Here is a 16,145-nt window from a genome sequence, read left to right on the forward strand (position 1 = left end):
TACAGAAAAGCGCTGTTGTTTGGTCAATGATTCGGCAAGCGTTAAGTTCTGTGTAAAGGTTGTTTTCAGAGCTTCTCGTGTGCCACAAGGCATGCCCTACAGCAGGTGTATTTGTACCACTGTAGGCTCCAAGTGCCTGCTGACATCGAATGATGTTGGGGCGGCTTAGGATATCTCCCCAACGAAATGCCTCGGAACGGGATCGAACTTGCGATCCCGAAACCAGCAAACCGCCTGTAACTGCCGCTAACACATTCTTGGGTTCAAATCACAGCACAGTAGCCAGCACTACAGTACAAGCGCCTCAAGCTGATCTCAAAATTGACGAGATGGAGCGTCACGGTTCCGGTTAAACGAAAGTCACTGGTTCAACACCAAGCGAGCGTTACGATGGGTGCTGCTCTACAGTACCTGGCACGCGCCACAGAACCGAAAAAAACTAAGTAACTTTGTCAGCCCCTAACTAGCAGTATCACAGCTCATGCAATCATTAACAGGGCGAATGAGGTCATTCCGATAGGTAACCCATACCGTTCAATCGCGTAAACTGCCACGCATCAAAGCGCACAGAAGCAGCGCCGGAATGCACTATGGCACATTCGGGAGCCAGAATGTTTCTCACCTTGAAGGAAGTGCGCAGAACACACATGCGAGCTTTTTGTAGGGAGCCATTTGTCGCGCCGCACAGCCGCGATCCACGCATTTCTTCGATCGATATCCGTCGGAAACCTAAATGCACGCACTTCCGAAAAAAGGTTGGTTCCAGGCCGCAAACTGCAGCCTGGCACACAACAGCACAGTCCACGACGTGACGGTGTCACAGGAGACATTTTTGCACCCGAAAACATGCTTCCATGAGCAAAATACTTATCCGCGCACAAAGCTGAGCAACGCACGACCCGGGAACAACCACCGCGGCGCGCTTGCCTATCGGGGAGCCGGGAAGTTTCTTGGCTGCACATCCGGTTTGCGGCGCATCAGTGCACTCTGGCAACCCTGTGGCTGAGAGCCCCGCGAAAAGGTCTATAGCATTAACGAAAGGGCAGGAGGCCTTGTAATTAGGCTCAATAAGAGGTGAAAGCTCAAGGTGGTACAAGGCTATGCCCCCACATCCAGCCATGACGACAAGGTAGTGGAACGCTTCTATGAAGATGTGGAATTGGCAATGGGTAAAGTAAAAACACAGTATACCGTAGTTATGGGAGATTTCAATGCTAAAGTAGGCAAGCATCAGGCCAAAGACACGGCAGTTGGGAACTATGGTCTGGGGTGTAGAAATAGCAGGGGGACCTACTAGTTGAGTTTGCAGAACGGAATAACCTACGCATAATGAATACCTTCTGTAAACGGGAGAGCCGGAAGTGGACGTGGAGGAGCCCGAATGGGGACCATAAAAATGAAATAGACTTCATATTATGCGATAACCCTGGTGTTGTGAAGGATGTGGAAGGGCTCTCAAGGGTAAGGTGTGGTGACCATCGTATTGTAAGATGGCGAATTAAGCTAGATTTGAGGAGGGACCATAACAAGCTATTACGAAAGAAGCCGAATAATGAGCCAACAGTAAGGCATAAAGTAGAAGAATTCAGGATCGCGTTGCAGAACTGATACTAAGCTTCTACCGAGGAAGCCGAGCTTATGACACAGGACGCCAGCGACAACCTTACACGCATTATCACGGAGTGTGCAGTAGAAGTCGGGGGCACGATGGCTAGACAGGATACTGGTAAACTTTCCCAGGAGACGAAAGATCTAATTAGAAAACGGCAAACCATCACAATCTCCGCCCCAGCTGACAGAATACAACTAACGGAGCTTTCTAAGTTAATAAGTGTAAGACAGCTGACACGAAGTATAATATGGAGAGGATCGAATACACCGTAAAGAACGGAGGTAGTCTGAAAGCAGTAAAGAGGCGTATTGGCGTGGGGAAAAATCAAATGTATGCACTTGAAGACAAGCAAGGCAATGTCATCACAAATAGGGATAACATAGTCACAGTTGCCGAGGAGTTCTATAGGGATCTGTACAGTAGCCGGGACATCCACGATAATGTGGAACGAGAAAGTAGTTCAGAGGAGATATCCCACCAGTAACGACCGAAGAAGTAAGGAAGGCTTTGAAAGAAATGAAAGTGGGCAAAGCACCTGGTGAGAATCAGATAACAGCAGACCTCTTTAAGGATGGCGGAGAAATTGTACTTGTAAAACTGGCAAAGCTGTATACGCAATGCCCAATGACCGCAAGTGTACCGAATCTTGGAAGAACAAGAACATCATCCTAATCCATAAGAAAGGTGACATGAAGGACTTAAAAAAATACAGGCCGAGCAGCTTACTGTCAGTCGCCTACAGGGTACTTACCAAGGTAATCGCTAACAGAATTTCTGCAACCTTAGATTTCAGTCAACCTAAAGAACAAGTAGAGTTCCGTAAAGGTTATTCAACAATAGAGCATATTCACACAATCAATCAGGTGATGGAGAAGTGCGCTGAGTATTCTGAACCCCTATATGTAGCCTTCATAGATTATAGGAAAGCATTCGACTCCGTCGAAACCCTAGCAGTTATTCAGGCATTACGGAACCAGGGAGTAGATGAGCATTATGTAAAAATACTAGAGAATATCTACAATGGGTCCACAGCTACCATCATCCTCCATAAAGGGAGTAGTAAAATACCTATAAGGAAGGGCATCAGACAAGGAGACACGTTCTCTCCAATGTTATTCACAGCATGTTTAGAAGTATTCAGAACGTTGGATTGGGAACAGGTGGGAGTAAGAGTTAATGAAGAATACCTCAGTCACCTCAGATTTGCTGATGACGTTGCCTTGCTAAGTAACTCGGGGGATGAATTGCAAAGCATGCTTTCTGCACTAGACAAACGGAGTAGAACCGTGAGCCTGAAAATAATATGAAAAAAATAAATGATCAATAACCTCGGGACAGCACAACAGTTTTGGATAGGGGGCGAAGTAATGAAAGTGGTAAAAGAATATATCTACTTAGGCCAAGTTGTGACACCGGATCCCAACCATGAGGCAGAGATAATTAGATGAAATAGACTGTGAATTTCATGTAATGGATGAAATATTAGACAAAATGGCCGCTCCGCGGCACAGCGAGATTAGAAAAATTAGAGGCGGTCGTTATGAAGGCTTGCGCTGACGATCGCAAAAAAAATATTTAACTACTGTAGGCACAGAATCACACGTGCGGTGTTTTTTGGCAAGCATTGCGGGCAACCACCATGCGCCGGCGGCTGCAACTCCCCAGCAAACCACGTTACGTCGTGCAGATATCCCGGAGACGTCAGCAACCGACATTGCAGATGTCCAGGAGACGTACCGTTGGGGTCGGAGTTACGTATATACAACGTTGCTACAACCGCAAAAAACCCATCCAAATCACACGAAGGATCACGTCCAATAGACGTCTCATGGTACTTTTATAAGCTGTTTACGGGATGTTACCTTAGTGGTACGTCTTATGGATATTGTAGTGGTACGCATGCAAGACGTATATAGATGTCTGTTCTACATTGGTTTTCTGTCTTTGGCACAAGCATTAATTTGTTATATTCATGACTTGTGTACGTTAGTATGATATTGTTGATATGAACCTGTATGCCTGAAATTTACATTCTTTATACATTATTTGGAAGTTTGGCCAGCCTCCTTTCCAAGGTTACCTACATGTTGTGGGTATTTATACTTCAAATACATGCCTTACTAGCTATTCAGCACTGTTTGCTGTTACTTGTCAACTGGTTTCTAGATTAATTTCTTTCCACTTTTGAAGTTCTGCATACTGCATGAAGTCTCATATGTGAAGTGCCAAGCTAACCACACACTCTCGCAGAAGCACACGAAGCACAGCTCTAAACAAGAAATGTCGCGTCGAAAACAAGAGGCAGTAAGTAACAGCAAACCAGTCCTGATCAGCACAAGCGCCCTGGACACTAAGGCAACCACAGTAGCGTCATCAAATTGTACCATACAGCACGGCTGTACAGGCCTTCTGCAAATAAACTATCACAGAAACAATTCAAAAATTAAACTATTTAAAATCACAGTCTCCCATCCTATCTGTAAGTACCTGCAGCTGGGTAGTAAGAACGCTTTCAAAGTACACATAAAACACAAGAGTTCAGGCAAAACAGTTTATATTGACTTCCAAATTATGTAATATCCTTTCGCAACACAACCACTTTAATTTTCATTCCTATCTGCCCTGGCCCACATGGTACACATTGTACAATTACAAGAATAGTACAAATATTCATGACTATAAATAAGTCACACACAGGAGAACGGTTGACAAAAAATAGGAAGAAAAGCAAACATGTAAACCCAGGGTACAAGTACAAGATAGCTATGCAACTTGAAATATCGCACATAAAAATAATTGGGTGAAAAGCAACGCAAGAAAAGTGTGAAAACAAAGAAATGATTGAATGAAGGTTATAAAACACAGAAAATTTACGAAACTAAATAGTTCACATGTACCGAAAAGTTTGTGGTACAATAAAATAAAAGCACCTAGGAAACACAAGTGGTGTTGAGTGGTGGCTGTGAGTGCCATACAAATTTAAGCTACCTTAAACAAACCAACATCTAGGGAAATGGTTATAATCTAAAGAAAATGTGTGTATAAAGAAATGACTGTAGGCGGTTACAAGAGCAGTAGAAATTTACGTGATGAAATGATTCACAATTAGTGAAATGGCAGGACAACAACAAAACAACAAAGAACTTTAGAAACAACTTATTGAATTCTGGTTAGAAAAACAATAAGTTACACTATTTCAATATTTCACACAAAGTGATATTATTTGGGAACAAACGAGAAAACGGGGAACACGAAAATGATTGAATATTAGTTACAAGAAGACAGATTTACATGACTACGTGATTCACACCAAGTGATACGCTCAAAGAACAATAACACAAAATAAAAACGCTTGGAAGCACGGAAATGATTCAATGGTGGTTCAATGGTGCATGCCTCCATCATCAGTTATGGTAGGGAATTCTAAAACAGTATCTGTTCTTCGTTGTGGTGCCAGAAACTGCCAAAATAGTTGCAGACCGGATTGGTTGGAAAGTGAGTAATATTTTCATGGTCCAAAGACTGAAAGAAATTTAATACCGCTTGTAGCAATAAAAACTATGAAGCCGCAGGTTGTCGACAAAGCTGATATTTGCGCAGGATGTGACTGACAATAAAAATCTGGGCCCTATACATTGTCTGGTGAAAGAATTTGATGTCTGTAACTACACGAAAATATCTAGTTACACACAATACAGGATGCCACTCGCAGGTGGAAAAAAGCGTGTTTCCTGTTTCCTAAACGCAGGAGAAGTCCCGCGCCAAGTTGACCGTCAACAGTAGCTTGAGCAGGCGCCTTGTGCAGACTGTTGCAGTAGCACCTCTCTTGCAAGCAAGTTCATCAATCTAGGCATGGGTACAGGAAAACCTGTGTTGTTAATACAGATTTTTGAGGCTGGTATAATACAGAATGGCCGCCTACCATTGTCCCTGAAAAAGACAGTGTATGACAGCTGCGTCCTACCGGTACTCGCCTACAGGGCAGAAACTTCCAGGGTAACTAAAAGGGTCTAACATAAATTAAGGACGACTTCGCAGGCAATAGAACGCTAGAAGATGGGTGTAACAATTAAGGACAGGAAGACAGTGGAATGGATATAATTTAGTGTCAGCACTGGCACTACTAAGGCAACCTTAACACTGACTATGACAGCTAATGTGAGGTACCACTATATATAAGAACAATATTTCGTGGATGAGGACTCTGAGGACATTTTAGCACAGCTACAGGTCCCATCTGAACTTGCGAAATATTTTTCTGTGTCTATCCTAACCGCTTGGTGGATTGAAGTGACAATATATACACGGATGAAGCCATGTCCACAAAATGTGGCAAAAGGAAACATGCACAAACCCGTACAGCGTCACTGCCATGGATGTATACTTCCTGCAGCAGAAAGGCGAGGTGGGATAGTTGGTATATATGCATAACTAAACCTTCAAAAAGCACATCAGTGAAAAAGTAGTCATGTTGTCCGGTTCGCTCGTCCTGCTAGGCCTATATTTTAGTTGAAGTATACTTTGTACAGCAGGAAGCATCAAAGTAGTGCAAGACATTTTTACAGCACCATGACATTCACACATAGTCTAAGTGGCACCAGTCAGCAGCCTGCAACATGTAAGTTATTAGCAAACGACAGGCCAGAAACCAGAATCATACTCTGCCTTAAACCTGCGAAATCCCAAATGCTGTGTTACTCTGATCCCGAAGGTGTGTTACACACTAAATTCATTAAGCTGAAAATTCCATAAGTCACAGAAATGTAACAGCCATTTTTGAATATTTTTACTAGGTTTTGAAAGGTTAATTTACGTTTGCGATGCTGCAGTAAGAGTACGAAGCACAACCAGCGACATGCGTGCAGTTCTGACGTTACAAATAAATTCGGGTTGCATACACGTTGTTCATTCCAACATTTCACGACCAAACTCAGCGTTCGAAAATATTGAACACTCCATCGAAACGCGAAAAAAGCATCCAGATGGCATTTTAATCTAATGCTGTACTCTCGGAATTCACTCGATTTCTTATTTTGTTTTAATGCTACACGCACGGCAATCATTCAATTTATTGTGCACGTTTTTTAACCGAAAAATATTATGACGAAAAAAAAACGGCATCTGCAGAAACGAAACAAAAACCAATATCACGCTAAATGTGCACGGTGTGCGTGTAACGGAAACACGCCTATATTCGCACAGGGACTCATGTTCGCACTCTCCAACTTCTCTTATTTCATTTCATATTAAAACATTCGCCTAGCAAAACAGGACAGAACACAAACACTTCACCAAACACAGGGCTAGAAATTGCGGGAGAATTGATTCTGTTTACAAACGCAGCAGCCAGGTACAAAGGTCTACCGACAAATCTCCGCAACGCACAAAGCGAGTCCCTCAAATCGTTAGGGCTAACCGCTTACGTGTACCGAAGTCCGAGAGCAATTCTGCTACGTTAAATACATATGACAAGAAAACAAGGTTCACTAGTACTCACTTACCTCCACTACTTGGGAGTATTTCTTCGTCCGGTAGATAAATCCATGGTAGTCAAATCACCGAAATAACGAAAGCAACGAAAGTTGAAGGCGTGCACACCCGTGCCGTCACCGGCCTGTAGCACGCGTATCGATACGGAGTGCAGTTAAAAACGGACGATCGGACTTGCCGCGCAGCGACTTCCTCTCTCGTGTTCGTCCGAGGGAAAAACTTGTTCCTGAAAGGCACCCACCTTGATAAAACGCGTTGCGAAATAGATGCCCAAGTTATTGGCAAATACAGATATTAGTTGCCAATTATATACAAGAAAAGCTTGAGCGTGGGTATTTTTTAAAGAAATCAGTAATTGTACCGACAATCTAGATTACGGCATTTAAGGCAATTTAAGGGTCTGCGGTGGAAATACAGCTGCCGTGGGGTTGTGGGCGCCGTAATTTTACGGTTTGTTCTGATGCCGCAACCACTTGCAGCGTATATTCCGCGCTTTCGCGCGTCGACATCGCCCCGCGTTGACGGCGTCGGTAAAATGCACGGCGACGTGAGCTGACCCGGGAGGAGGAGGAGGAGGAGGAGAAAACTTTCTTGAACAGGTAGATCGAGCTTCGAAGTGGGCGGGTCCTAAGCCCAGGACTCCGTTGGTGCGGTCTGCCGTCTTCGCCCTTTCAGCGAGCCAAAGCTGCTTACTTAGGTCCGAGCTGGCAAGTTCACTCTCCCACTGCTCCTATGTAGCCATGCCGATGTCTATGCTGCTCACCAGATATCAGCGTCGACGCAGCGCCAGGAAGCATCCGAAAGGAGGCGACATTGTCCGGATTCCATGTCCATTTCCTGGTTTGGGGTCATTACGTTCGTAGAAAACAATCATTTTTTAACACGTGCGGTAATTTGGTGCCTTGAGGCAAATAACAAGCTATTTATGTTCGAAAGTGCGCATTCCTCCGTGGCTAGCTTGGCTTTCATCGGGGAGATCGGGGGTTTGGGAGAGCTTTTTGCGAGTTAAATACGGGAGCTGTGGTTACATTGCTTGTAGTGTTAGCATGATGGGCTTGTCTGCAAGATTGGTGCGTAACGAACAAAGTTTATCAACGCCGGAAATTTAGCGGTGCATTCAATTTAATTCGCGGCTACCGTAGCTTGCATAGGGGGAACGATGAAGCGCGATAGCTTTTCTTGGCTTAAATAAGGGAGCTTTGGTTACATCACTTGCAGTATTAGCATAATTGACCTCGCCTCCAAGATCGGTGCAGAAGAAACAAGCGTTAGCACTGCCGAAATTTGTCAAATACGACAAAACGAATCACCCCCGACAATATTCGCTTGCAGCCTCTGTTAGGGTACGAAATTCTTGGGTCCACGCATTGTTTTCCGGTGTGGTCGAGTGGATTGGAGCTTAGGTGCTGGTGTTGTGTCTTGAAAGTCTATGGTTCCAATCTTGGCAAAACCTCACGGATTTTTTTAGTTTTAGAGTACCTTGCCGTTTAACCTACAAGTGACGTTTGACGGTAACCTCAGTGTCAAGGCAGCCCCGAAATTTGCTTTGCTCACACTTCGAATTCTTGAAGCTGCATTCGGTACGTAACATCAAGGTTAAATCAAGTAGCAAGTAAAATTGTGCGAATTGTGTCTTTGGTCATCATCTTATCTTATTTTGTTCAGATTTGACGGCAATGACCCCCCCCCACCAAAAAAACCTTACAAGGCTCGTTGGCAACGTCGCTTGTAAACGAATTCTGCACTAAGTCCTTGCCTCTTCCCGTGAGGTTCGGTATTGGGCTGCTGTTGTGAAGGTCAAAAGTTCAAAGCAATAGTGGTGGAATACAATACTTGCACAAAACCCCTCGGTACAAAACCCTTACAAAAAACATACAAAACCCCTCGGTAACTTCAATATAGTACTCCTGCGAAGCGTTTGAAAATAAAGTATAGAACATATAGCTAAAATAAATGTAACTTCGATAGACATATTCGAAGTAAAAAACGGACATACCAGCTACATCTGAACAACGTCAGCAAAATATGTCTAAATACCGTCCCCAAATGAAGCAGCAGCAACATCGAGAGAACGTCTTTAGCAAAGTTGAAAGAACGTCCGACATTAAGGTACCAGCAACGTTATCTCAACATCCAAAAATTTTCATTAAAATATTGCACGTTGTACGGATGTCTAATAGAGATACTGCTGGGACCTAGACTTTCGGATCTTTTTGGGACGTCGCAGAGATGTTAGTGGTTTGCTGGGTCGTTTTCTACCAGGAAATTTTTAATCGCTACAGGGACATTGTTTTTGAGGCATGCTAAATGCAAAATGCTTGCAGCTAACGTGAATCGAATGTTTTCGGGAAGAAACATCGCTTGCAGGTTAATTTTGACCACTGGTGGTGTGTACCATGCGCCGCACCGCGAGATCGACACACAGGCGGTTTTACGTTTCGCCTCGATCTGGTATACAATCGCTGCGGCCAGGATCCCACCCTCTTCCTTGTGCTTAGCAGCACACCGCCTAAAAAAGCTAACAGCTCTCCTTTTTTATTAGTGCTCGTAAACCAATAACACCGGACAATGTATTTGACCAATAGATATACCCTATTGGTCTATTAGGCAGATACAACCAATAGCTATTGGTCCCAATATCCCAATAACTTTTGGTCCCAATAGCTATTGGTCCCATAGGGACCAGTAGAACCAATACGAATTGGTCTATGGGACCAATACATGTCGCTCTATCGGACTAGTAGATTTTGTATTGGTCCTATAGATACCTAAATAGAACCAATAGCCTGACCTATAGGACCAATACATTATTTCTATTGGACCAATACAAATTTCTATTTCAATTTTTGCTAGGTGGTACTCTAGCGATTGTGCGATCGAAATAGCGACCTTCAGATGCCTATTGAGGGCCCCTTTTATGTTGACTTATTAAAGTCAAGGTCCATTGGATACTATGTACACTCCGCTTAAAAGGGACGGACCGAGAAAGAAAAATACCAAACGAAAGGATACACACGAGATGATCTCCAACTTCACCTTAAGAGAGCCTCAGAAATGGAAGAGCGGGCATGGCAGTGGTAAGCGCGCCCACTCTCTAGCTGCATGCATTTATTCCAGAGTCAGCAGCGACGGCAAATGTACAAACTCACCGGGCACCCTTATTTCAGTCCTCAGATTGAGGAGAAGAAGGTTATAGAAAGAAATGAAGCAGAAAATAACAATTCTACAAATCCAGACCATATGAGCCAATCCAATTTATTGTTGATTGATTTAATAAATCAGCTGCCATGCGTGCTATATGCAGGTCAGTTCAAACGCCTAACTAGAGGAGAGCCTTGAATTTTATTGAAAAGCCCACTGCTACAACTCTGAATAAATGAAGACTGTGCAGCTGTGTGAATAGTGTTGTCAGCTCAATTCGTCTGCAAGAGCTCAGAAAGTCGACAGCGAGCCGACAGTTGCCACATTGGTCATGGTATTTCTCTGAACTACATTACGAACGAAATATCAGGCTTTTTTAATTCGCCAGTATAACTTTGAAAAGGAATCTGCCTTGTACTTAGTTGCTTGTGTAGTGTGAAACGTGCCTTCGAAAGGCAGTGGCAGGGCTACAGGTAGGGCAAAGTGATAGGTAGATAAACATTTGCGCTTTGTTTCCTTTCCACCCCATCCACTTCATTGGCTCCCACCTTCTCACGAAGTTCTGTGCCAACCAGCCCAAGTTCAAACTCTTGTGAAACGTGCCACAACCGAAACATGTTGGCGACGTCATCTTTAGGGTATTAACAGCGCACGTGGATGAGGACAGCAGAAAAAGAAGACAGGACAAAGAACAACTACAACTGAGCTTTATTTTGATGCGACATGCAAACACATTGACAGGGAAACCTCCAACAGGAATGGCAACACCACCTGACGTAAACAGTTATCTCGCACACTACCAGCTACACTCATTGAGCCTGCTGCTGATGCGATGCTAATTTGCCGTAGTGGTCTAGCTGTGTGGACATTTTATTCACATTCTCTCGCGCACCTTATCTCCCACTCGTGTGTACGCACTATGCCTTTACAAGCATCTCTCGCGATTGTTGTGTTTGCAGCAGAGAAGGTGCCTTTTGTACAGGGGGGATTGAAAATGCGAAAAACGTACCACACAGCCTCCGACACATCCTGCACCGTCTGGCTGCACTCACTAAACTGCGCGCATGCGCAGCTCTGTCTGAGCATTTGAGATTGTGGCCTACGTTTATGGGAAACGCTTAATTAAGAAGGAATGCCGGTCGTTTATTTTGAGGCACCTTTTCACGATGCTCAAGTCTAAATCATTCCTTAAGTTCGTCATTTTTACAGACTCTTTGAGCGTTGTGCATGCATTGTCATCACACAGACCCAAAAAAACACATTGTCAATCTAATTTTTAATGCCATAATATCTGTACATGTGCAAAATTCTCAATTAATCGTGTGCTGGGTTCCAGGTCATGTTGGAATTGCGAGGAATGAGACTGGTTCAAATAGCCGCTGGTGGTGCCCTTTCAGATACAGTGGACATAATACCATACACGGACCTCAAGCCACCCATAAGACAAAACTTTCCCAAAACATGGCAAGCCGACCTGGAGTACAAAGACAGACAAGTTACATATTTCGGCCGATACACTGTTGACCCACACAACAGATTCATCGAAACTGCCCTAGCTAGATTACAGATGGGCCACACACATGCGACACACTCCCATCTGCCCATTAGATCTCCAACACCATTGTGTAGCAGGTGTGTGGAGGGCCTATCCCTAATTCACATTCTAATTGCATGTAAAGCACTCGCTGCAAAAAGACTCAATCACTTCCCCCCAACTATACAGACAACACATTCCACTACACCCACCATTGTTTTGAGTGGGTGATTCCATGATTCCTCTACAACGCACTCATGCACTCTACAATGCATACATACCCGCCGCGGTGGCTCAGTGGCTAAGGCGTTGCGCTGCTGAGCACGAGGTCGCGGGTTCGATTCCCGGCCGCGGCGGCCGCTTTTCTGATGGAGGCGAAAAGCAAAAACGCCCGTGTGGGCGAGATTTCGGCGCACGTTAAAGATCCCCAGGTGGTCAAAATTAATCCGGAGCCCTCCACTACGGCGCGCCTCATCGCCTGCGTTGCGTCGGCGCGTTAAACCCTACAATCAATCAATCAACAATGCATACATGTACTTCCCACCAACATCGTAATGTAAAGTGAACATTGATTCAACGAAATTATACTAGCTCCAAAGACAAAAAGGATGTAGGATAGCTATACATATAGGTCTTGCATACGTACCACTACACTGTCTATAAATAGTACCACTGGTAACATCACATAGGCAGCCTATAAATGTACCATGACAGGTGCTTTGTACATACTTTTCACATAGACAGTTTTGTAGTTATAGCAACAATGAATAGATGTAATTTTGACCTAGTAGTACTTTTACTGGACACCTACAATGTCGATTGCTTACATCTCCAGGATATCTGTAGCTCGTAATGTGGTTTTCTAAGGAAGTTCCAGCTCGTTCACAGCTGCAAATCCCACCCGATGAAAAGCAACATGCTAGCTAGAAACGCTGACGCGAGCCAATAGTTAAAATGCAGAAATTCACTATTCAACAGAACCTGCCATACCTGCAGCTTTGCTGGCTCCCATTTGCCCAGGGTTTGAAGGCTCTGAATATTATCACAAGTATTCGAACTATTACATAACACTACTCAAACCTAAAGTTAGGATTTCATGACTGCCTAGTTACTATTAAAGCGCATCACTGAGACAAAACAATAAATGAATGATCACTGCAGTTAACATCGCGGCACTGGGTATCTTTTGGAAATCTCTCTGGGTGTACAAATCAGGTTTTTCACCACTTTAAAATTTTTCATAGCTTTTAGGTTTCTCTTTACAGGACTTTCCTGAAAGGTGATTCAGGCAGCTTTTCACCTGTGCCGACCGTTTAAACAACGACTTTGATTTTGACTTAGTTTCGATTCTTTTTCACAGGTTCTGCTTAGAGGGCTTTTAGAGGAACTGTTAATGTGGTTGTCAGCCAATTTTTTGTGGCATAGCTACTTGTACTGATACAGTGATCATCGTGGAGAGCAGTAGCTCATGACAAATTGGCTGATTCAAAGCCCTTGCATTGTTGCACCACAAGCATGGCCCAGGTATGCTTGCAAGGAATGCTTCTGCAGTGCATACAACCCTTTCAAATTAGGGTAAGTCTCGTGCCCCGCGCGGGGTACTAGATCTAGCCCCCTCGCGGTGGCTCCTGCCCCGCAGAAGTGACGTCAAACTAAACTAGTCAACCGCCGCGGTGGCTCAGTGGCTAAGGCGTTGCGCTGCTGAGCACGAGGTCGCGGGTTCGATTCCCGGCCGCGGCGGCCGCTTTTCTGATGGAGGCGAAAAGCAAAAACGCCCGTTTGTACGAGATTTCGGCGCACGTTAAAGATCCCCAGGTGGTCAAAATTAATCCGGAGCCCTCCAGTATGGTGCGCCTCATCGCCTACGTTGCGTCGGTGCGTTAAACCCGACAATCAATCAAACTAAACTAGTCACGTCACTTCCTGTGACGTCACTATTTTGTTTTTGCACCTTTGAAGACGTTTGACGGCGTGTGTGCGCCATGTGGGATTCCGGCCTTGGCTCCAACCGCAAGTCTGCGCAACGTTACATCCTTATCGCCTTGCACAGCAGCTGCCTCGCAGCGCTTTTTTCTTGTTGGAAGGATTGTTTGCAAATATTTATTGAGTATTTTTCGTGAACTTGCTGCTGCTAGTCTTGGTAAGCCTAACGCATCCTATTTTGGCAAGCTGCTTCACCCGGTTTTTTCCGTGCTCCAACTGTTGCCGTTAAATATGTTGCTAGCTTCATATTCTCTTGCAGTTCGCGTGCCATCTGCTTTATGCTCCTGCATTCGTTGTCTACTTGTTCCGATCGCTACTTGCATTCCAAGCCTTGTATTTTCATTCTGGCGTAAAACGTCCGGATCACTTTTACAGCGCTTTGCGCCATGGCTAACGAGCTAGCTGACTTTGATGACGTGATCAGTGCTGATAACGCGAGCGACGCAGTGTCAGCGGCGTCAGTACGCGCGAATCAAGTATCGTCAGGTAGCGCAGGGCATTGTTGAACGAAATCCGTCCTCGCATGTAGCCTGTTCTGCAATTTTTCTCGTGGGGCACTGCAAGAAACCGTACTACCCCGCAAAAATGATCCGTGCACGCTGCATGCAGGGAGCGCAGCTCCACTTTCGTGGGTGGCCTGGTGAATGGGAGAGCCCAGCAGCCACCCATCCATGGGCATCTATGTTTTTCGAATTTGTTGCTTCGAATAATACCATTGTGCTGTCATGATATGCAAGACTTCAAATGAGCTGCGAATTGTAAGCAATCTGTAGGCAGCCATTATTGAATGCACAGGAAACAACATTTTGTCTACCTTGAAATTTTCTACATAGGGTACGTGGAACTGCCAGCTAGCAAGTTTAGTGAAAGGTTGTTATCTGCTCAATTGTAGTAAAGACGTAGCAAGGGATAGATAGGATAGCCCTCCCTCCTCACCAGCTGATCGTCTGGCATCGTTTCATAACTTCGTTCACAATTACCGCATGGATTTTATTTCCCTAACCTTTGCCCAAGTGCCTTCTGCCTTCTTCAACCTGGTTAGTCAACAAAACTTCACCCTGCGTATGTTCTGATTATGTATTTTGGTACGCAAGTTTTTTGTTTACTAGTGTTTGGCTTGGAAGTCAACATAACCAACAACAATACTTTCATGCCCACTCAGTTGGATGGCCAGTAATCGTGAGAGCTTCTCTCGAAGGTTTACAGTCGATTCACGAATTCTGATTGACTGTGACATCGATGTACCCATCCGGAGCACCCTGTGGAATTCAACTTGATGTAATACTTGTGTTCACAGCTGGTAATTGTTTACTCTGTGTTTGGGGGAGGGGGGTGAAAAGTCAAAGTTTCGAATTGCAAGGAGATATTTCATGTTCTTTTGCTTTTTTACCTGTGCTGTGTAAAGAACTGTTTCGGCTAATTGCTTAAGTGACTATGCCTAGTCGTAAGGGCCATAATACAGTGTCCCATATTTTGTTTGCAACAATGCATACCCAGCAGAGCCCAATTGCTAGAAAGCACATTCTCTAGTGGTGGTAATTAGCTTGAAAAAAAGGGGCACTGAAACTATTTTTTAAGCTAACAACCCTACAAAACAGTTTATGGAGCACATCTACGAGGGAATGGATCTTGTACAGCTTGAAATTACCCTCTCCCGAGAGTACTTAATCCCTCGTGCAGGAACTGGAGCCAAGGACACCTATGTGGACGTGAATGTCTTTATTGGTATTTGTGAATATTGCAGTACAGCTGAAAGCTGTATGTATCCTGGAAGGCTTCAACAATAAAATTACTCCAATGACCGTACTTCTGCCTTGGTGTCAATGGGCAGCATGTGAGCATTGATACGTGCGTCGCTGTTGACATTTTTGATACACCAAAACAGGCTTGATCAGGCTCTGTAGCAAGTCTTCATGAAAAAATACGGGAAAGAAACTGGACAAAAAAGCTGCGAACACATGGACACTGTTCATCACAGAACCTTTCCTTGTTCTTCAGTACTGTTATTGTCGCTGTATTTTTCCCCAAAATATAAACCAACTCTCCCAGATTCACACCTTTAGACAGAAAGAAAACATGGTGTTTGTCAATGACAAGTGATTCTACCAAACTTCCGTGGCTGTGAAAAAAGTCAGTGAGTAGCTCTACTTTCTCTGCACAGTCTGTGGTGTGAAGTTCCTTTTCCAAACAAAACGCAAGGGTTTCTTGGCACAATACACAGAAAAAATGCCATATAAGCAAGTGATGCCTTCTAGCACTACACTACAGTCCTGCAGGAAAGCCAAACAACCAAGTGGATTTTTTGCTTGAGTGCAAAGCTCTGCAGAGAAGCCAAGAAAGATTCCTTTTTTGTTGACACCAAAGCTCTGCTGGAAAGCCAAAACA

Source organism: Haemaphysalis longicornis, unplaced genomic scaffold (assembly GCF_048455015.1).
Source record: "Haemaphysalis longicornis isolate Haplotype H1 unplaced genomic scaffold, Haemaphysalis longicornis Haplotype H1 scaffold_10, whole genome shotgun sequence".
Lineage (NCBI taxonomy): Eukaryota > Metazoa > Arthropoda > Arachnida > Ixodida > Ixodidae > Haemaphysalis > Haemaphysalis longicornis.